Source organism: Nuphar pumila, chromosome 2 (assembly GCF_984573655.1).
Source record: "Nuphar pumila chromosome 2, dmNupPumi1.hap1.1, whole genome shotgun sequence".
NCBI classification, from domain to species: Eukaryota; Viridiplantae; Streptophyta; class Magnoliopsida; order Nymphaeales; family Nymphaeaceae; genus Nuphar; species Nuphar pumila.
This window is the reverse complement of record NC_143250.1, coordinates 118420752-118442269: the sequence shown is the minus strand read 5'-3', so window position 1 is coordinate 118442269 and position 21518 is coordinate 118420752.

Below are 21518 nucleotides of genomic sequence, written 5' to 3'. Positions count from 1 at the left end.
TCAAAAAAACTTGTATAAATGCCAAATTCCGATGATCCAAAAGTTGGTTTCCGCTAAATAAAATCTATAGATCACATCTATGGTGTTAGATATGAAAAAAATACCAAAAACTATGATTTTTGAAAGAGCAGAACAAGGTGAGAAGAAAAAGTACATTATTCTTTATATATATTATATATATATATATATATATGTGTGTGTGTGTGTGTAATCAGTATGATACATTTTCAGTTTTCAGTTTACAATCGTTTTTTCATATACAGGCAGCAGGAACAACCGTTTGTCACCCTAGGCCTTCATGTTGGGTTTGGACCCATCTAAGGTGGTCCACTTATCACGGATCAGGCTGCATTATAAGGCACATTTATGGTCCAGTTAAGAGTCTTTTATTTTTTTTCAGGGCCTGACCCATTTAGTTGGCGCTTTTTTGGATTTTGGTTATGGGTAGGAATCCAATTCGGATTTTTTTCTGGACTGGTCCCTACTCTCTATGAAAAGGGCTTGTGTTTCCCCATATGAACATACTTCCAGTTTAACATATAGAGAAGAAACCATAGAGACATCTGAAAAAGGTTACAGGCATCTCATCCGGCCACGCAGAAGTCATTCCCAAAGTTGGGCATCATGTACTCGACATGTGCTTCCGCTTCAGGTATGCACGAATTAAAAAATTTTCCTACATGTGGTATCAAAGCCCGTGTTATTTTTTGGGCTTGTGTATTTTCTTTTCCATCGTATTGTCGGTTTGCACTGACAGGGATCCGGCATCCATAGTGGAACTGGATCGTAAGGTTTTCTGCAATGGCGATCTGACCCGGTTTGACACCCTCTTAGTGGGTCACGTAAGTGGCTGAGTAATGGAGATAGTGGGTGGGAGTTACGTGAATGTGGAGAGATAGGGTCCTGCTCACCGTCGACATAAGGCCTGGGCTCATTGTGGGCGTCAACCGGCTGAGGAGAACGCCGAACTACCTACACGGACTATGGCGAATCCAGGTATGCTCCCTGTCTATGTTGTTTTACACAGGGTTTCGCCCAACATTGGGTTATGGGCCCACGGCCACGCATTTCCGCTGTGCGTGGCCGTGTAGACCCTTTTGGCATTTTCGCCCTGTTGTCTGATTTTTGCGACAGCATGTCACCGTGGGATGACATCCTGACAGATGCAAACAATTTGCTACATAATTGGGTTTCAGGCAGATTGTCGCCGTGGGGCGACAGTCATCACCGACAAATGTCACCGAAAAGGGCGACATCTATTTCCCGGTTCAGGCGAACCTCATTAAAAAAAATGATCGTTTGATACCTGTGGTCGTTGGGCTGCAGGGAGGGAGGTTTTTGCCATCGCTGGGATCATCGCCGAAGCTGTCACCTGTAATCCCCTGCATCATCGGGTTGCAGGGTGGACGACATATACCGGAGGTGTTGCCAGGGTTGAACGTCGGATGGCCGGCGTCTGGGGTCTGACAAAACCCCCTTTTCTCAGCCCGGATTTCCATCAGTCCGCCATGGAGTTGCCGTCGCTGGGGCGTCTGCAGGCGATTCCAGCCGGTAGTCGGTGTCGGCAATAGCTCGTCACCGTAGGGCGCCGTCAGTCGTCGATGGCCTTGCTGGCGCCGCTGGGTTGTCGCCAGCGGATTTTAGGGCATCCGGAAATGGCAGCCGTCGTCTGGAACTATTGGAGCCGGGGCGTGGGGCTGTCGCCGGACCGGCGTCACCGTGGGGTGACGCAGGTCACCGGCAACCGGCGCCGGTCGTCGTGACGGCGACGTGGGTCGTCGTGGAACCGAAAAGGGCGGAAACTGAAAACCCCCTTTTCGGTTTCCCTAAAAATTAAACAGAAACCCATCGGGTTTCTGTTTCAATTTTTTATCTGGGTGACCGGATCGGGTCCAACGAGGAGACCCGATGACAGACTCGATCCAAACCCTTTTGGGTGGATCGGGTCTGCTTTTTCACTTTTTGGATCTGACCCGGACCCATAAAGGTACCAGGTCTGGGTCTGATTCGGAAAGTATTGGGTCTTTCTCTCGGATCGGGTTTGACTCGGGTCCATTTAGGAGCGGGTCTTACCCAGGTCTGCTTTTGGATCGGGTCCGATCCGGACCCATGAAGGACCAGGTCGTACCCGGGTCCGGTTGGGACCAGGTCGAACCCGGTATCCGGTTTGGACTGGGTCATACCCGGGTCCATGAAGGACCGGGTCGTATCCGGGTCCGGTTTGAACCCGATCATACCCAAGTCCATGAAGGACCGGGTCGTACCCGGGTCTGGTTTGAACCGGGTCGAACCCGGTATCCGTTTTGGACTGGGTCCGACCAGGGTCTGTTTTGGACCGGGTCTGACCCGGGCCTATTTCGGACCGGGTATAACCCGGGTTCTGTTCGGGTCGGGGTTGATCCGTATGAAGTAAAGGTCGGGTCAGACCCGGATCCCATTTAAACCGGGTCGAATCCATGGAAGTAGGATCCAAACACTATTAAGACTTAATCGGATCAGGAACCTGATCCGACCCCTTCCGGAACTGGTTCGGAGCGGTTTTTGACCGGTTCTTTCTAGTTTTTCACCGGTTCCGGGATGCTGAGACCTTGTTTTCACAAATATAAAGAAATGCAGGGATTTTGGCATACGGTCATAGGGTTTTATGAACTTTTGTTCATATTAAGTATTGGTTCATAAGGTTTAGAACCGGTTCAAACCCTTAGATGACCGGTTCAGGGCGATTTTAGACCGGTTCAGAGTGTTTTTAGACCGGTTCCTACTTGAGGACCCTGGGTTTTACCCATATGAGTATGTTTTTGTAATTTTTCATGTTTTATAAAGTATTTATTTTGAATAATGCATGACTTATGCATGTTAATTCATGTATTTTGCATTGGTTAAGTTGTATATGATACACTTAAACATGAATTGTAACTAAATTCATGACAATTAGTTTATGCATTTTTTGTTGAAGCATGAACTTATATTATGTCATGAATATACATGCATTAAAATGTGTGCATGGGCGTGCTCCATAATACGAATAGATTTTTCGGTAAAAGATCTTGATTGACCGATTCGTGTAATCACCAAAGTGATCTGAGTCGTGTTAATTAAGGATTCTTTGGACCGTATTAAGATTCATAATTATGATTGTGTGTGAATTTATGAAACATCGATTCTACCCAAAGGTAGGTCGTTGTGTTCCAAATTTACACAGGGTGTGATAGTAGATATGCATTCCAGCCCATAAAGCATGTTCGTACCCAAAGGTACAGTGCTGAATTGCCTCTTGATTCATGATCTACTAGTTTCATCAACTAAAGTCAATTTCTTGAGAATTGAAGAGACAGAGCAATTATGAGTATTGTCGTTTTTCACCAAAGTAAAACGATAATGGCTCAACTATGCTTGTCTCAGAAAAGGTGAAAAATAAAGGGTCTCACTTTTACCTTTTCAACACGAGTCTCGTCTGAGCAATAATAGTAATGTCTTTTCGTTTTTCGTTCCTTGATTTATCAGGTTCCTTCCATATCGACGGTTCTAGTAGTATCTCTATCTTAGACGGATCAAATTTTTCTGATTGGAAAGAAATCGTGTTATTCACTTTGGGCTATATGGATTTAGATCTGGCCCTTAGAATTGACGAACCTCCCGCTCTTACAGAATAGAGCACAGCCGATCAGAAGGCTGCCTCTGAGAAGTGGGAGCGCTCGAACAGACTTAGCCTGTTGCTTTTGTAATCTCGGGTGGCTAAGAATATTTGAGGCGCCATTCCTCATTGTAGGACGGTTAAGGAATTTCTGGGAGCCATTGAGGCTCAATTCGTCACTTCTAATAAGGCAAGGGCTAGTACCCTCATGTTCAAATTAGTGTCTATGAAATATGCTGGTGACAGTCACATCCGACAACACATTTTGGAATAAGGAATATTGCGACTCAACTGAATGACATGAAGTTTGTCATCTCTGACTCCTTTTTAGTTCATCTGATCTTAACCTCGTTACCTATTGAGTATAGACCTTTTAAAATCTCCTACAACACACATAATGATGAGTGGTCTTTTAATGACCTCTTGAGTAAGTGTGTTGAGGAAGAAGAAAGATTGAAGGGTGAAAGGGTGCCAAGTGCACATATGGCCTCTCATAAGGATAAACAGAGGTTGAGGCCAAAGAAAAGCTCCTTCAAAAAGAAGAATCAGAAGAGAGCCACTGGGGAGAGTTCAAACTCTCAGGCGAAAGCCAAATCCCAGTTAGGTGACGCTTCTATAAAGTGTTTCTTCTGCAAAAAGAATGGGCATAAGAAGGTGGATTGTTTGAAGTTAAGAAGTGGCTCGAAAATAAAGGTAATAAGTCATTCGTTTCTCATGAGTGCAATCTTATTCATGTTCCATTGCATAGTTGGTGGATTGATTCTGATGCCACGGTGCACATTGCCAACTCTTTGCAGGCATTTCTGAACAAAAGGGAACCAACGGAGCATGAAAGAAGCATCTTCTCAGGAAATAAGTTAGGGTGTGTTTGAGGGTAGAAACACATACAACTTGTCATATTCAATAGTTGTTTCTACCCTCAAAACACACCTCAACTTTTGAGAGATTCCAGTATAAGATTTAGCATACCAATTCAATGGGGGCTCGTTTGTTTGATAGGATCAGTTTGTGCAAGAGTCACCATGTGATGGGATGTTACAAGTTCGAACTCCACTAGTATGGGTGGTTGAATAACTGCCTGGTTGTATAGCCACGAGTAGGGATTGTCTTCCGGGAAGGAGGGAGGCCTTAATTCCCCCAACTTGTTCATAAAAAAAAGTATGAGATCTAACATTTTCAAGAGAGGATTTTCCGAGTCTTTTGGGTTCTTTAGTATAAAGTTTGGTTTTGCAGAATAAGGTGGATCTCCTATGCCATTTCCATTTATTCTTTGAAACTTTGGAAACAAAAAACCTCCTTCAGATTTTAGTTTGACATGTTACATATTCTTAGTCATTGAGATAAACCTTCTGATTGATTCCCGTTTTAAATTGATGTATAATATTGATATTGCTTCTAGTTGTACCTGATTGAGGTATGCCTAATCCTAGCTTGCCAATCAGAAAAAACATATTTTTAGTCATAGTGCACTTATTTCGAACTTTTGTGCATTGTTTTATATAAACTCCAGCCCCCCATCCATTTGTGAATTCAAAATTTTTAAATTTGTTTTGTAATCTTTCAACTTGTGCAAAATTTGTGCTCTTTTTTGCCAAATGACAAGTTCCAAAGTAGAAAGTTTTTACTTTAAAGATAGCACATTCAACGAATGTTTCCAAGCCACTAGTTTGCATAGTTGTGTTCTACCAACTTCTCCAATAGACTAGTAATGCTCATCTAAGAAAGAAAGAAATGTAGGCTTAGTGGCAAAAGTTGATGGTGCCAAAGGTGTGGTGCCCTCAACTCTATTTCCTTGAAGGCCTATTTCAAATGCCCTATTGCAATGACATAATATTATGGTGAAAAAATAATCATATTTTCAAATGATGAAATCATTGCAATGAAATAATACCATGATAAAAAAATTACCATACTTTCAATTACATGGACATAGTTACATCAACAACCATTTTGAATTTGGGTTTTTCAAACTATTTTAGTATTTTGGGTAGAGAGAATAGTAGAATAACAATGTTAAAGGATAAATAAAATGGGTAAGAGACCAACATGTTCATAAAAGTAATTTTGACATGCTAAAACACTGAAAATAAATTATATTGTAGTGCATGAAAATATGATATTTCATAAACAAGTGTTCATCTCCATGACTAGTATGATTCATTCTTGTGATAAAGGATAACATGTGAACTCACATGAAAATTGAATCAAGATAACAGTAAAACCTTGATGAAACTTTTTTTTCATGTCAATGGGTCAAGTGGAAGAATGTTGAAATATGGATCAGATTCAACCTGATGTGACCTTGTTTGACATGGGTATATGATGGGGTGGAACAACTCATGAGAGTTATAGGGAAATTATAGTAACTGCCCACACAAGGTAACCACTATAAGTGGTATCCACCCACTCCTACTATAGGTTTCTCTTAGAAGCCTATAAGAAGGGCTTGGATGCATGATGAGAACAACTAAGGCGTGTCATCTTCTTCCAGATTTTGGGTTTAGGGTCCTGCTCACCATCGATTTAATGGCATGGGCTCATCGTGGGCGTCAATAGGCTGAGGAGAATGCCGAGCACCCACACATCATTTCATCCATGGCATCAACCGATATGTATTGTTACTTTCACATTTTGGTTTTTTTTTTCAAGAACACCAACATTTCCATCTCCCTTCTTTCATGTGTTGCCTAGTCAGGTCTCGAGCCTTGGTTTCTTGCTTTACAAAGAATGGTGGGCAGAGATTCCTCTGAACACCTTGTTTTTCCTACAACTCTTTTGTTAGCTGTTTTGATTGTGGTTGCTTTATGAAGAAAAGCAGGAAGGCCAGCAAACATCCCATTTATCTAGTACTAGAGTTGGAATTGTTCAGATAAAGAATTTGACCGCTCTCGGCTCAAGCGTTTTCATATCTAAGCAGTCCTTCAACACTCTTGTGAGGGCCAGGAAATTTTTTTGATTAATGGCAGGTCCTTCCAGCTTTCTTGCTCGAGCATCCCAGTTGTTCAGCCTTATGCTGATATCCTGCGGGAGGACCACTGCAAGAAAAACGTTATTTAGCAACAAAAATTTACGACGAAAATAATCCATCGCAAAGTTGCAACGGATTAGCAAGAGAAAACTATCCGTCCCTAAAATTAGAATTAGTTGCAGAATTTGCGACAGAAATATTCTGTCGCAAACGCCATCACAAATTTGCGACGGATTAGTCACGGAAGAATTCTGTCTCACACTCCGTCGCTACTTCGTGGCACCATTTTTTTCGTCGCTACTCCGTCGCAAATTTGCGATGGCGTTTACGACAAAATTTTGTCGTCTCTAATCCGTCACTAATTTTTTTATAAAATCCTAATGCGAGCTTCCTTTCTTTTTCCTTTCTATTTCATTCATCTCTTTCTCTCGCCCCATTGCTCGCCCTCCCCCTTCCAACGACCGCCTCCCTTCCCGGCGACCTCCTCCCTTCCCTTCTTCTTTTCCCTCATCTCTCTCTCAGTGGCACTCCTCTCCTCATCTTGCTCGCTCTTCTCACTCGGCACCCTCTTCTCGCAACCCATGAAGCGACAGTGGCCGGCCACCTCACTAGTATGCCAACACCTCTTTCGTACCCTGTACGCGACAATGTCGACCGATGTTGATCCCCTCCTAGGTACGCTCTTTTCCCTCTTCTCTTCTTCTTCTTCTGTTGCCGGAAGGACCACAGGATGTCGGCAGCCCCCCGCTGCGCCTCTCCCTTCTCCTCCTCTCCCCCGTCTTCTAGTTCTTCTCCCCCTCTTACCTCTCTCTGTTGTCTCGATGGGAGGCCGATGGCCCCTGCCATGCCTTCCCTCTTCCCCTCTTTTTTTCTATTGGCTCGTTGGGAGGTCGGCAAGAGGCCCACGGCCCCTGTTGCACCCTCCCTCACTCCACTATCTTTGTGGGCTCGTTGGGAGGTCGGCAGGAGGCTGACGGCCCCCTACTGCGCCCTGCCTCTCGCCCTGTTATGTCGTTGGGAGGTCGGCAAGAGACCAATGACCCACTACCGCACCCTCTCGCTCCCTCTGTTATGTCACTGGGAGGACGGTAGGAGCCCGACAGCCCCTGTCGTGCCCTCTCGCTCCCTTTGTGTCCGTCGAAGGGTCGGTAGGTGCCCCCCCTGTCGTCTCCCTCTCTCTATTGTGGTTTGGCAGATAGTCGGTGGCCCCTGCAGCACCCTCCCCCTTCTGTTGGATATCAAAGGGCCGATGGGAGGTCGACAGTTCCCCTGTCGCGCCTTCCTCCCTCTCTTTGTGTGCGGGAAGGGTTTGGCAGGTGGCCCCGTGCCACCCCTCCCCCTCTCCTTTGAGCCCTCCCTGCTCCTCGCTCTCTCTCTCTCTCTGTTCCAATGGGGTCGGGGTCAACCAGGTAGCTGAGCCCACCTCCCTCTCGATCGAGGTTGGGGTCAGGCTCGGCCTGGCAACTGACCCACGTCGGTGACCTTGTCATCCTCCTGTTCTGGTAGCCTCGCTCCGCAACCAACCCACGATCGTATATAAATATGCTTTGCAAGTGTGTAGCTGAGATAATTGTGCAATGTTTAGTGCTAAGTATCGCATGCGACTAAAAATGTAATGCAAAAAAAAATAAGAAAAAATGTAAAGGCAGTAGCATGCAAATCGGGTAAATACCTGTGGTGAGTAAGTGATGCAAGTGCATCACATGTTATTTATTTTCTTAGATGCAATATTTTTTTGTTCACACACTCACTTAGTTGTGTATATCTAACACTGCTTTGTTGGAGTTTGGAGATCATGTTGAGCATGATTTGAATGTATGAAAATAATAGTGTTCTTATTTTTGAAATTCGGATTTCATGCTAGCCATGGTAGTAGTTAGTAGGATATTAAAATGTGTTTGTTGTAGGTACATGTTTGACATTGTTTTAATATGAATGATTTGAATGTATTGCAATATTTGATGTGACTATATTCATGCTTGCATGAAGTTATTTTCAATTTGATTATGCCTTCCATGTGAAACTGTATCATGAAAACATGCTTCAAATGAATGTATTGTGTTATGAATGAGTTTGCATATAAAAATGAATGATAAGTTATCAATGCTTCAAACATGCTTCAAATAAATGGTTTTGCATATAAAAAATATTAAGTTATCAATGCAAATACCAATGTTAAGCAATATTTTTCAATTTGTAAATACCATGTTTTTGCGTCTAGCATAACTCGACTTAGGTAGTATAGAGCAGTTTCATGCCCCTGGTTATTTTGTTGGGCAAGAAGTGCACCAAGAGATTTATCCAATGCTAAAATATATAGGATAAGAGGTTGCCCTTTAATAGAGGTTGACAACACAGGAGGTGATAGCAGGTATTTTTTTATATTATCTGAATGCATTTTGGCATGATTGGTCCCTGATCATGCATATATTTTAGGGATATTTCATATAAAAATATGCATGATTTCATGAGAAAATGATTTAAAAACCCAATTTTATGTTAGTTTCGAGTAAATGTGCTAAAATAATATAAGAATAGAAAATGCATGAAAATAGTGTTATTTTACATTTTAATGCATATTTTAGTGTTTGACATAATTGTAGTAGTTTAGGTTTTGAAAATCATAAAAAAAATTAGAATTAAAATAGACTTAGTTTTGTATTTTCTAAAACATAGTCATTTTGAGTTGTTTTGTAAATAACTTTTTGAAGAGAGGTTTTTGAAATGCAATTTTAAAAAGAAGAGGGACTTATGGAGAAAAGTTCAAATCTTTAAATATAATACGTAGAGGGAAGAGAGGCTTGTCTTCTCTCTTATGCCTTTGCCCTCTTTCCTAACTCTTCCCCTTCACCTTGTTTCTTGCCTCCTTCTTCTCCTTCTCCCTTGATCTCTCTTCTTCCTCAATCCGGTGGAGGCATCCAGCTACGGTAATGGCATATAGGAGGATTCCACTTCTCTTCTAATCCTCTTGGTTCGGTAAGTCTTCTTCTTCTTCTTCTTCTTCTTCTTTTTTTTCTTCTTCTTCTTCTTTCTGAATTTTCATTTTCTGTTAAGAATTCATAACTCATATTAAAAAGAAAAAAAATTGTTATGATTTACTGTTTTTGGTTCAAAAATCTTTAGAATATATTTTAGTTTGTAGTTATATGCATTTTTAGTGAATCAGTTCTGCATTTAAATAAAAAAAACAAATAAATAAATAAAAGAAAAAAACATTGCCGTTGTGCTTGTACAGAGAAAACTCAGAAGTCCTGTAGCCGTGAAATATGTTTCTCGTTTGCTTGGATCTGAAGTCCTGATAAAACATCAGATTCAAATCATCAAAAATGTTTCTGCAATCGTTGGATTTCAATATTTCTACAGGAACTTGATCTGAAATCTATCGCCGGATTTCAACAAACTTCTACAGAAATTTGATCGATCATATGGATCGATTTCCAGTTTTTCCCGGCGATCATTCTTTTTCAAAGCTTATTTCTGGTACTGATCGAAGCTCTGGACTGCTGTAAAGAACCACCGGGATACAGATAAAATGTTTAGTTGCCTGAAATCTCTAGACCTGCCGTAGATGCTGATCGGAATCTCTGATCACCGGAATATTTTTTTTCATGATTGCTATTTCCAATTGATGCTATTGTTAATTCTGGTAAATATCTGGTTGATTCCCAATCGATTCCAGCTTGCATGAGTATCTTGATCGAATGAAATCGATGAGTTTTGTTTTCACTCTCTGATTACCGGAATATTTTTTCATCACCGTGAAATTCTGTTTCACGGTGAAGTTATTCAAAGTTTACATCTGAGCTGATTCATTATTTGATTAAAGCTTCTGGTTACTGTAGAATTGTGATTTATCAACTGATATCAACCAACTACTCAAAAATCTGGCATTTGTTACTGTTTAAACTCCGGTGATTGTCTGATTGCTGATTTCTTGTGAGAATTAACACTGATCAGAGTTCTGAATTGATTTTATTCTATCAGAATTCTGTTGATCACCTACCTCTGTTCTCCAACGAGTATTCGGTTCAAAGCTAATAGAGATTGATTTTTGGTTTTATCAGATGTTTGAACCAAGTTCGATCTATCAGAGTCATGTAATGTTTTGAGTTGATTAAAGATCTGATCTTCGATTATTTGAATCGGATAACATTTGATGGATCATCTAGTTACTAAGCTTTTCGGTTATTGATTACCGTGATGCTATTGATCGCTGTCACTGATCAATGATCACGGTTGCTGCCAAAATTTCCGGTGATTACTGATCAAATGATCTCAGGATTTTTAGGGTAGATGCTTGAATTGTTTGATGTTTAAATTCTGGATCCGGTTTGAGTAATATCAGATTTCTGAGCACTATCCGGCTTCTGATAATTGGGTGTTATCTTCTGAGTTTTTTTAGCTAGAGGGTAGCTAATTGAATTTCCTGTTTTACATGTGTTGTATTTTCCTGCCTTAGTTACTTCCTTTTCTAGTTTTTGGAAATCGATTTCCTGTTTTCACTTCCTGTTTTGTATTTTCCTGTGTTTGTTTTTAATCATTCCATTTCTTGTTTTGATAATTCCTTGTTTTGTTTCTGTTTTTCAATTAAGTAATTTCCAGCTTTTCTTGCAATTCTAAGTTCTTGTTTACTCTTACATTCTGGTTTGTTCATGTGTTAAACTTCTTGTCTTTTTCATTCAGTGATTGCATGTATTTTTCAGTCTTTGTCCTTCATTGATTTTCTGTTTTGCTTTCACATGCTTTCGTAATTAGCATTTAGCTAGCTTAGTATAATTTTCATTTCTATCTCTTGTACTGCTTGTGTTTCTTTTGACTTGTGCAGGATAGCACAGGAGTGGAGCTGAAGAGATTACGTGACACGAGGAAGCACACGAGTAGAAGATTTTTGCTTTTATTTTTAGAATTAGGAATTTAATTGGGTTTGTAAATATTGCACTTTACGCCCTCTGCGAAGGGTATTCATTTGTTATAATAGTTAGTTGTTTTACTTTTCTTGAACATTTTACATTTCAATAATTCGGCAATAAAGATTTGTTTAGATTTGTGTATTTTAATACGAAATATTCCCGTTCCCTGAGTTCGACCCGGTCTCATCCACTAGTGAGAACCGGTTTTTATTATTTGATGTCTGGTTTTCACATGTTTTACATTTAAAAATCTTTTCAAAATTACAACGATTTAAAAGAAGACATCAAATTTTTTGCGTCGTTGCCGGGGAACGGCGTAATATTAGTATTCGCTTTATTGCCCAATGTTTTTGTGCATTTAGGTTTAGAACCATGTATGTGCATATCGTAGAGACTAGCTTACTTTTCTGCACAGCCCACCTACTAGGAGTCCCTTAGAGGTGACTGTGTATGATTGGTACCGTACACATAGATTTTATATTTCTTTTGCATAATCTCTGTTATGTGTACTTGCGTGGTGAATGTTTAGTTTTTGTTGTTTTTAGTTTACTTGCTTTGTGGTTTGCGTGGTTTGACCACTTAGTGCGTTAGTTAGGTAGAAAACCCAAAGTTAGGACGTGAGCTACACCGGTCTACTACGAGGTGTATGCAAGGGCGACGCTCACTTGACCCTGAGCTGGTAGAGCCGATTGAGGACCCCGAGTCCCTTATTAGGAGAGCCCAGAGATCTGCAACCATGGCTGAGAATCAGCAGATTACTCGTCCTCTTAGGGAGTATTTCATGCCCAACACTTACACTCCTGCCTCCTACATCACAAGACCTGATGTAGGAGCAAATCATTTTGAAATAAAGGCCAGTGTGATCCAGATGCTACCTTCATTTTACGGCCTTAGCAATGAAGACCCATACCGTCATCTCGACGAATTCTTAGAGATTTGCTCTACAGTGCGAATCAACAACTTTGGAGATGACGCGATGAGGTTGACACTGTTCCCCTTCTCTCTGAAGGACAAAGCGAAGAGTTGGTTAAAATCATTAGATACAATTCGAATTACCACTTGGAACATATGCAAAGAGAATTTTTAAAGAAATATTTCCCAATTGGTAAGACGAACCAGTTTCGTAAAGCGATAACCATTTTTTCCCAAATTGAGGGAGAACAGTTTTATGAGTCTTGGGAGAGATTGAAAGATCTTCTCCGCAAGTGTCCCCATCACCAGGTGCCTCGTTGGCAGTTGGTGCAGTATTTCTATGACGGGCTTACTGAGAAGCATCGTCAAATGGTTGATTCATCTTGTGGGGGCACTTTTATGCTCAAGAGTGAGGATGAGGTGTGGTCTCTATTTGAGACCTTGAGTGAAAACACGATGCATCATGCTTTATCTTCACGGCTCGATAGGACTACATCTCTGTTTAGTGGTCCTAGGAAAATAGGGATTTCTGAAGTAGGGTCTGAATTAGAATTGCGTACCAAGGTTGACCAGTTGACTAGGAAGTTAGATCAATTCCTAGCCAATTCTTCGAGAAGTCCAGTAGAAAGAGTGTGCGAGCTATGCGCTAGCCCTGCACACTGTGTTGCGGATTGTTCGGCAGCGCCATTTTATCCTAAATTCGTTCAGGAGCAGGTGAATGTTGTCCAAGGTTTCGCTAAACCCATGCCTGATTCATTTACATCATCATATAACCCAGGTTGGCGAAACCAGTCCATTTCCCCATCCCATCAGCCCTCCCAGACACAGTATAGACCCAGTAACCTGTCACAAGGTTACTCGCATCCCATTTTTCCATAGGTTCATCCCCCAGCCCAACCTGCTTATACTCAACCCCATTCTCATGAGCCTTCACCTAGTCAATCCTTCCAAGATAGGATATTACAAGTTCTGAGCTCCCATACGCAGTCAATAGCCAAGCTAGAGACTCAAATGGGACAGTTGGTTGAGACCTTCAGTAGGCAAAGCCAGGGGAACCTTCATAGGCAGTCTGTTGTCACATCCAAGGGAGAGGATTCCATGTCATTTGACTTGCATCCCACTGCTTCACATCATGAGCAAGTCAAATCTGATACATCCCTTCAGAGCGGGAAGGTGTGTCTCCCCACTCGGGAATCGACTCATGAGCCCCATATCATTTCTACTGACGAGTCGATTTCCGTTATACCTCAGTAGAAGGGGCAAGATTCTCAGATGTTACAGTCTTCACATAAAGCCCCATTTTCTCAGCTTTTAGGATCACCGATTGTTTTTAGTAAGCAAGAGGTGCAGATGCAGAAGGTGCTTGACCAAGTCAAGCCTGATCATACTCACCACTTGTCTGAAGTTGCATTCATTGATACTCGGTCGGTCTTAGACTCTCATTTCTTGAACAGTCTCTCAGATGAGACTAATCTTTGTTCTTCATGTCGAGAGAGTTATGATCCTACAGTTAGAGGTAGACGGGATGAAAACAGAGTGCGTAGTGTCACAGATGACACTCTTTTCTACATAGAGCCCGGTTGAGCCTAACTTCATGTCCATTGATCTCATGGACGATGAAGGATTTTTCCAGGGATCCGTCTGGCTGGGAACGTGAAACTTAGCGCTTTATGGGAGGCATCCCATATCTTGTATATTATTAGATTTGCTTAGAATTTATAGATTTTATTTTGTTTTTACTTTTTAGTTTTCTTCATGAGTTTTTCATGTTCTTTTTTTTTCATTTATGAGTTTCATGTTTTGTCATGTATACATTGCATTCATTACATTCATAGAACGTGCATTTTTAATTCATGTCAGGTTATTCTACTCTTTTCCCTCATTTATTTCCTCTCATGTGCATTCACTTAGTTTCATATAAGCATGGGGGAGTGCCACTGGGACAGTGTCATTCAAGCATGGGGGAGGGTGTAGTTTGCACACCTGGATATTTTTGTTTACGTTCTTGCACATGTTTACACATCTCTCATGAAAAGTAGATTTTTAAAGAAAGAGTTTGGACTTATATGAATGTTATTTCAAATCTGATATTTTTAGAGGATTTTTAAGCCCCACGAAAAATTTTTCTGACATAGATCTAAAAATTATGGTTGTTTATGCGGATTTCGAAGAAATGATGATAAATACATGTTAGAGTTTATTTTGAATCATAAATATGAATATGCACAGTTGTATTTTTGAAAAACTAAGCAAATGAACAAAAGCGTAAGAAAGAGCTCAAGAGAGAAAAAAGAAGAAGCATGTGTTAGGTTGTTTGGATAATTCCATAATCCTTAGTAGATGGAACTTAGATGTAAGTTGAAACTTTTAATTCCATTTTCGAAAAGGAGAGTGGAAAACTTCATGATCCTAAGTAACTGAGAATAGATACAAGTTGAAATGTTTGACTCTCATGTTATAAAGGTGAATGAAGGAAGTCACTTTTATGTCTTAGTTGATATCTTTTGGTATGCATTGAAAAAGTATAGAAGATATTGATATTGCACAAGGCATAAAAGCAGACCACACGCAAGCTATAAGAGAAGAATAAGTGCGCAAAAAAGAAAAAGCGTGAAAAAAAAAAAGAGAAAAGAGCTTAAAAAGAAAGAAAAGTTCAGTGCTTAGAAGTGTGATTGAGAAAACCTGTGTAGAAAACATATGAGTGAGGATAAGTAAATAATAACTTGTTTTTATTGGATTTTCTAAGAATAAAACATAAATAATTGTGATATTTAGAAAAGTGAAAGAAATTCTTTTTCTGTGGTGGTACATAAAAGACTCTAATTATATTTTGATTTTGAAATAACAGGAAATATATGTGAAAATAAAGTCTTTAATTAGCTACTGCTTATGAGGATGTGTAATATTATGCATATATGACAGATATGTTTGTGGGTAGCATCACTGCAAACCCTCACGAGACCTTACTCGTCCACTGGGGTAACCCAAGGGTTGAAAGGGCTTGTTGCATGAGCTAAATGCAACTGTGATTTCTACGAAAGTGAGTTAGGTGATAGTGTTGATTTCATGTATTTGTCTAGTTTGCTCAAGGACTAGCAAAACATAAGCATGGGGGTATTCGATCATGCATATATTTTAGGGATATTTCATATAAAAATATGCATGATTTCATGAGAAAATGATTTAAAAACCCAATTTTATGTTAGTTTCGAGTAAATGTGCTAAAATAATATAAGAATAGAAAATGCATGAAAAATAGTGTTATTTTACATTTTAATGCATATTTTAGTGTTTGACATAATTGTAGTAGTTTAGTTTTTGAAAATCATAAAAAAAATTAGAGTTAAAATAGACTTAGTTTTGTATTTTCTAAAACATTGTCATTTTGAGTTGTTTTGTAAATAACTTTTTGAAGAGAGGTTTTTGAAATGCAATTTTAAAAAGAAGAGGGACTTATGGAGAAAAGTTCAAATCTTTAAATATGATACGTAGAGGGAAGAGAGGCTTGTCTTCTCTCTTATGCCTTTGCCCTCTTTCCTAACCCTTCCCCTTCACCTTGTTTCTTGCCTCCTTCTTCTCCTTCTCCCTTGATCTCTCTTCTTCCTCAATCTGGTGGAGGCATCCAGCTACGGTAATGGCTTATAGTAGGATTCCACTTCTCTTCTAATCCTTCTGGTTCGGTAAGTGTTCTTCTTCTTCTTCTTCTTCTTCTTCTTCTTCTTTCTGAATTTTCATTTTCTGTTAAGAATTCATAACTCATATTAAAAAGAAAAAAATTTGTTATGATTTATTGTTTTTGGTTCAGAAATCTTTAGAATAGATTTTAGTTTGTAGTTATATGCATTTTTAGTGAATCGGTTCTGCATTTAAATAAAAAAAACAAATAAATAAAAAAAAGAAAAAAACATTGTTGCTGTGCTTGTACAGAGAAAACTCAGAAGTCCTGTAGCCGTGAAATATGTTTCTCGTTTGCTTGGATCTGAAGTCCTGATAAAACATCAGATTCAAATCATCAAAAATGTTTCTGCAATCGTTGGATTTCAATATTTCTACAGGAACTTGATCTGAAATCTATCGCCGGATTTCAACAAACTTCTATAGAAATTTGATCGATCATATGGATCGATTTCCAGTTTTTCCCGGCGATCATTCTTTTTCAAAGCTTATTTCTGGTACTGATCGAAGCTCTGGACTGCTGTAAAGAACCAGCGGGATACAGATAAAATGTTTAGTTGCCTGAAATCTCTAGACCTGCCGTAGATGCTGATCGGAATCTCTGATCACCGGAATATTTTTTTCATGATTGCTATTTCCAATTGATGCTATTGTTAATTCTGGTAAATATCTGGTTGATTCCCAATTGATTCCAGCTTGCATGAGTATCTTGATCGAATGAAATCGATGAGTTTTGTTTTCACTCTCTGATCACCGGAATATTTTTTTCATCACCGTGAAATTCTGTTTCACGGTGAAGTTATTCAAAGTTTACATCTGAGCTGATTCATCATTTGATTAAAGCTTCTGGTTACTGTAGAATTGTGATTTATCAACTGATATCAACCAACTACTCAAAAATCTGGCATTTGTTACTGTTTAAACTCTGGTGATTGTCTGATTGCTGATTTCTTGTGAGAATTAACACTGATCGGAGTTCTGAATTGATTTTATTCTGTCAGAATTCTGTTGATCACCTACCTCTGTTCTCCAACGAGTATTCGGTTCAAAGCTAATAGAGATTGATTTTTGGTTTTATCAGATGTTTGAACCAAGTTCGATCTATCAGAGTCATGTAATGTTTTGAGTTGATTAAAGATCTGATCTTCGATTATTTGAACCGGATAACATTTGATGGATCATCTAGTTACTAAGCTTTTCGGTTATTGATTACCGTGATGCTATTGATCGCTGTCACTGATCAATGATCACGGTTGCTGCCAAAATTTCCGGTGATTACTGATCAAATGATCTCAGGATTTTTAGGGTAGATGCTTGAATTGTTTGATGTTTAAATTCTGGATCCGGTTTCAGTAATATCAGATTTCTGAGCACTATCCGGCTTCTGATAATTGGGTGTTATCTTCTGAGTTTTTTTAGCTAGAGGGTAGCTAATTGAATTTCCTGTTTTACATGTGCTGTATTTTCCTGTCTTAGTTACTTCCTTTTCTAGTTTTTGGAAATCGATTTCCTGTTTTCACTTCCTGTTTTGTATTTTCCTGTGTTTGTTTTTAATCATTCCATTTCTTGTTTTGATAATTCCTTGTTTTGTTTCTGTTTTTCAATTAAGTAATTTCCAGCTTTTCTTGCAATTCTAAGTTCTTGTTTACTCTTACATTCTGGTTTGTTCATGTGTTAAACTTCTTGTCTTTTTCATTCAGTGATTGCATGTATTTTTCATTCTTTGTCCTTCATTGATTTTCTGTTTTGCTTTCACATGCTTTCGTAATTAGCATTTAGCTAGCTTAGTATAATTTTCATTTCTATCTCTTGTACTGCTTGTGTTTCTTTTGACTTGTGCAGGATAGCACAGGAGTGGAGCTGAAGAGATTACGTGACACGAGGAAGCACACGAGTAGAAGATTTTTGCTTTTATTTTTAGAATTAGGAATTTAATTGGGTTTGTAAATATTGCACTTTACGCCCTCTGCGAAGGGTATTCATTTGTTATAATAGTTAGTTGTTTTACTTTTCTTGAACATTTTACATTTCAATAATTCGGCAATAAAGATTAGTTTAGATTTGTGTATTTTAATACGAAATATTCCCGTTCCCTGAGTTCGACCCGGTCTCATCCACTAGTGAGAACCGGTTTTTATTATTTGATGTTTGGTTTTCACATGTTTTACATTTAAAAATCTTTTCAAAATTACAACGATTTAAAAGAAGACATCAGTCCCATATGAATGAGACTCTTTTTTTTGTCAAGTGTGAGAAGGGTTGACACCTACCAACAAGATTTGATCTAAATCTTATGATATAGGCTAATTGTCCTTGCAAAATTTTATTTCTTTTACAGTTTTTGGTGAAGGCATGTCCACAATAGCTTTTATTTTAATTGGATCAATTTCAATACCTTTATGTTGGACAATAAAGCCAAGGAATTTTCTTGAATTTACTTTGAAAGCATATTTTGATAGGTTCATTTTGAGCTTCATCCCACAAAGTCTGCATAAAATTATGCGTAGATGAGCGATATGATTATCTTTATCTGCAGATTTACCAACCAAGTCATTAATATAACACTCAACAATATGATGGAACATGTCATCAAATATTACTTGCATTGTAGATTGATAAGTTGCACTTGGATTTTTTAATCCAAAAGGCATAACTGTATAACAAAATATACATATCAGTGTTCAAAATGCTATCGGCTCTTTATCGCCTGGATATATCTTGATTTGGTTATACCCTGAAAACCCATTCATAAAGGATAAGATTTGGTATTTTGTTAAATCATTCACAAGTAATTTAGTGACGGGAAGCAAAAAGCCATCCTTTTAGTATGCAATATTTAGATCCCTCAAGTATACACAAATCCTGATTTGGCCATTTTTCTTTCTTATAGGCACAATATTTGTTAACCAAATAGGATATTTGACTTCACAAATAAAACCTACCTCAATAAACTTTCTAACTTCTATTTCAACTTGCTTAGCAAGCTCTGGTCACATTCATCATTGGGTGTGTTTGATTAGTTTTTTACCTGTTGAAACTGATAATTGACGCATTGCAACATTTGCATCTAATGTTGGCATATCCTAATAGGACCATGAAAATACATCTTGAAATTCCTTTAGTAGTGCAACATACTGCTCTACTTCTTTTTCTGTTAGAGATGCGCTTAGAAAGATAATCTTTGGATTTTTTTTTTGCAAAGGTTTGCTTCTTGCAATTTATCAGTTGTTGTTCTTAAATAAATTCTCCATCCACCTTTGTATCATCTGCGAAGATGTGATTGGCTTCATATTTCTTTCCCAATATGATAGTTTTTAGTATCCCATTCTCACTTTACCCTTTCAATTTAAGACTCCATCTTTGGCCGGAATCTCTTTTTCTTTAGGTGTAAAATAGGGTTTTACAGACTCAATTATTTCTCTAGCCTTCATACCTTAAGGGCTATCAAAGTCATATCTCATATTTTAAATCATATTTTTAGCATTTTGGTTGTATTTTTTAGTTGGGTTTTTGACTTGTTAAGTCTCCTTTTCCTTTTTGAGGTGTTCTATATCCCTCATTATAGTACTTTTTTTCTTTAGAAAGCAAATGACCTTATCTTTCTTTCTTCTTGGAGGGATCATTATGGCTGAAGACTAGACTATCTTTTGATCCATATTAGTCAATGGACAAACTGTACTCCTTGCATTTTTAGATACTAATGTTTCTTTTATCAATAAGTAAGCAATTTCATAGAACTGTGCATCAGTGAAGTCAGCTTCAATTCCAAAAAATGGATTAAGATCAGCCTTTTTTGTTTTCACGACTCTATTTTTAAGGAATTTGAAACACTAATGTCGTGAAGATGCCACCACTCTATTATCATGTATCCACGGTCTTCCTAGAAGTGCATTGTATGATGTGGTATTATCAATGACATAAAATTTAACCATTGATAAGAGCTCTTCAATGGTTAATTTAAGTTCAATAGCCCTAAGGGATTTTTGACCATCTTGATTAAACCCTTCTATCATGAGTTTGGATCTCATTAGTTGTCCTATAGAAAATTCAAGATTTGATAAGGCTTTTACAGATAGGAGGTTTACTCTGGATCCAAACCCAATCATGATTCAGGAAATCCTTTGTGATCTAACTGTTCATGTGACAAAAAAATGTTGATTGTGGGGCTTTTCCTTAATTGCTATCATATAGCACTCTAATTGACTAAGTGCTTATATTAATGATTGACACATCTTAGGTGATAACATGAGGGCACCATATATACTTGATAATGTCAGTATCTTTTGAGATGAGCGATTACATTATACTTGACGGATGCTTCAATATTTTCATGAACTATAAGTAGACGCCCTCTTTTATTTTGTCTTTCTTCTTAAACTAGTTGATGAGGTGTATCTCTTTCTGGCAATTGCCTGCCTGACCTCAATTTCATAGCTCTAATTAACAATCATAAAAAAAAGAGATTTCAAAAAAAAAATAAGAAATAACAAATAATTTTTCAAATATAAGAAAAATGAGTATTTTTCTCATGCATAATGTATGAGATAGACCAAGGTTGTATGTATCGTTACTATGGGGCGTTTTGATATAATACACACCCTTATCTTACGATACGCCCTTGTATCTTACGATAAACCATAGTACATAGCGTATCTTAAGATACACTATAAATGCAATTTAAATGCACTTATTTAAAAAAAAAATTAAACATATAAGGCCCCTTGTGGCTAGTTCATATTCATCCCTATTTCAATATATCTTTCTTTGAAAATATGTAAGAGCCCTTTGGCATCCACTTTGTAAGAAACCCTTTCAACATCTTTTGCATAAGCGAGTCTTTCGATATCTTGTTTTTTGGTGAAAAATAGGAGTCTTTCAATATCCTTTGCACAGGAAAGTCTTTCGGCATCTCATTTTTTGATGAAAAGATGAGCCTTTCAATTTTGTGTAGGAGAGCATTTCAGCTTCCCAATTTTCACTACAGTAGAGACATTTTTCAGCATTTTTCTCTTTGGAGATGCATCAAATTTCAAAGCTAATTCTGCCAAGCAATCGAACGTCGATGTGACTCTGGCTTTGTTTCTAATAAAAAGCCCCTATATGCAAAACTAGGCAAAGTGTTGGTGTCATTTAATTAGCTCGCGTGCACCAACTTGATTTTTGGATTCTTGTTTTTTCTCACCATTGTTGCACCTCTTAGAGGGAGATGAGAAGCCAGAAAATGTCTCACCAAGCATGCCAAACTAGAGCATTGATTTTTTTAACACTCAAATTGAAATATAAAAACTTTAAAACTTTATTTTAAGATTTCTTCACCTTTATAATAGCCTCTAATTCCCAGAGCTAGATTATAAGTGAGTTAAAGAAGAAAAGAGAGAGATAAAGGGAGAAGAAGATGAAGGCTTAAGAGTTGGATCTT